Genomic DNA, 2,207 nt, shown 5'->3' on the forward strand with positions numbered 1-2,207 from the left:
AATGCCAATATCAAAATAGTATAACTGGTAAATAGTACCTCATTATTGTGAAAACAGTTTTCATCTTGACAATCTCTAAAAGGTTGTAAGCACCCCCAGGGGTCTGCAGACCACACTTTGAGAAGTGCTGCCTTACTGTACACATCCTGGTCTGTCCCTGCAAACTGCCCATGTCCCAGACTGGACGAGAGCATGAAAAGGAAGGTAACTTCTTACATGTGACAGAGAAACCAGAGAGGACAAAGAGGATCATCAGATCCCTCAGTTAGCAAAAGGCTCCCATCCTTCAATTATAGAAGCTGGTTCTAGTCAAAACTACCCTAACTCACACACATCAGGCTTTCTTAGCCAGGACCTTGGCAAGGGGTGAGCAGGAGCTCCCAGCCGTCATCTATAGCCACTTTCACAGAAAAGGGAAGGAGCTTCCGATCTGATTAGTGTTGCCAGAATTAAAATTCCAGAGTAACTGACACTTGCCTTTAGTGATGGCAACCTTGTCAACTTCCTTGCCTTCCAACTCATGCCCCCAAGCACTTAATACCTCCATCCTGCCCATCCTGCACATCCTTTTCCAGTGTTACCTCCCTTACTTTTCCCATCCTTGAAGGATATATTCGCTTGTTTGTGTGTTTGGTTTTTCCTAATTCACACAAAGTTGCAAGTGACTTATGTCTCTCAAGAAAACTTATAATACATTTTTTATTTTGTTGTTTTTTCCTTCTTTCTTTTTTTTTTTTTTTTAACCACCCTATGTTCTCTTACTAATGGACCTTGAGAGCTTGTTTGGAGGAGAAAACTTATAATACATTTTTTATTTTGTTGTTTTTTCCTTCTTTCTTTTTTTTTTTTTTTAACCACCCTATGTTCTCTTACTAATGGACCTTGAGAGCTTGTTTGGAGGTTCTAGCAGGGAAACGCAGCTACTTGTATAACCCTGACTGAAACGGTCCTCTCCTCTATCAGGGAAGGTCGTCCTCTTCAACTGAGTGTGCAGCTTCAGGAGGGATGCACATGGAGCAGTGAGGAAGGAAGGAGACACTGCCTAGCCAGCCAGATCAACCGAATCAATCCTGGCGATCAATGGGGTGACAGATATGGCAGCCAGATCACCTTCACATCTGAAAACTTATATTTTTAAAAGGCTACTTTTGACCCATGAAATTTCAATTATTGGGATTTCCTTTCATATACTATGGAGTATTTAGGGGCAAAAGCCTTCATTAATAGAAGAATAGAAAGGTCATGCTAGGAAAAACGGACAACATGGTATTATGGAAAGGACAGACTTTAGAATTAGGCCTGTGTCTAAATTATAGATTCACTACTTATGTGACTTTAGGGGAGTTACTTGACTTCTCTGGGATTCAATTTCCTCATTTGTAAAATGTGGATAACACCTTCCTTGAAGAATTCCTGTGAGGATTAGTGACTTTATACTAAACTCAGCATGGTCCCTACAAAACAGTAGGCACTCCATACATGGAGGTTATCATCTGTCTCTAGAAGTATCAAGTAATAGTTTTTTCCACACAACTACCTCCTTTCTCCTGACCCTAGAAATGAACTTTACATCCCAATTACTCATATATTCCAATTGCCATACATCTTTCTCTCTCTAGGTGAATCCTTTCTCTGTTGTTTTATTCCTTTGGAAACTGGGTAGAGACTATAACCCAGGACTCTACTTCCCTCAAGCTACTAGACATAAAGGTTACCTCTGCTTCCTAATATGGAGGGGCTTACTTTTCCTAATAGAAACGATGGTGCTAGACACTGGATCAGATTCTTAATAATGTTTGCCTGTGAGTCCTTGGGATTTTCTGACTCTCAAACAAAAAGCATGAGCACGGTGGTCCTAGGAAGAAGCTTCCATTTTATTCCACCAAGCTTTCTTTTCCTGAGATTTCCAGCCTCATGCAACTATTTCCCAGTGGCTCCCTTCATGGCTCTTTATCTTTATTACCAGTCTTTATATGTCCCTGTCACAATTTCTAAATGCATCTCAATTTATATTTAATTCAAATACTATTTGGCATTGCTAGAAAGAAGACAAATTTGCAAAAACAACAGTTACCATAAAACCAGCAAATACTGTATCTGTGACTAGACTCAAGATTATTAGGGCTGGCCGGTTTCTCCGGTGGTTAGAGTGTGGTGCTGATAACACCAAGGTCCAGGGTTTGATCCCTATCCCGGCCAGCCACAAA

General features: G+C 40.6%; 1 protein-coding gene across 1 annotated transcript in view; it reads right to left on the reverse strand.

Annotated features, from left to right (window-relative positions):
* The window catches only part of TXNRD1 (thioredoxin reductase 1), a gene marked incomplete at its 3' end in the record, with an annotated part of 84,068 nt that overhangs the window by 75,730 nt on the left and 6,131 nt on the right, over positions 1 to 2,207 (reverse strand). The window lies entirely within an intron of this gene.

The sequence above is a fragment of the Galeopterus variegatus genome, unplaced genomic scaffold (genome assembly GCF_000696425.1).
Source record: "Galeopterus variegatus unplaced genomic scaffold, G_variegatus-3.0.2 Scaffold588, whole genome shotgun sequence".
NCBI lineage: Eukaryota > Metazoa > Chordata > Mammalia > Dermoptera > Cynocephalidae > Galeopterus > Galeopterus variegatus.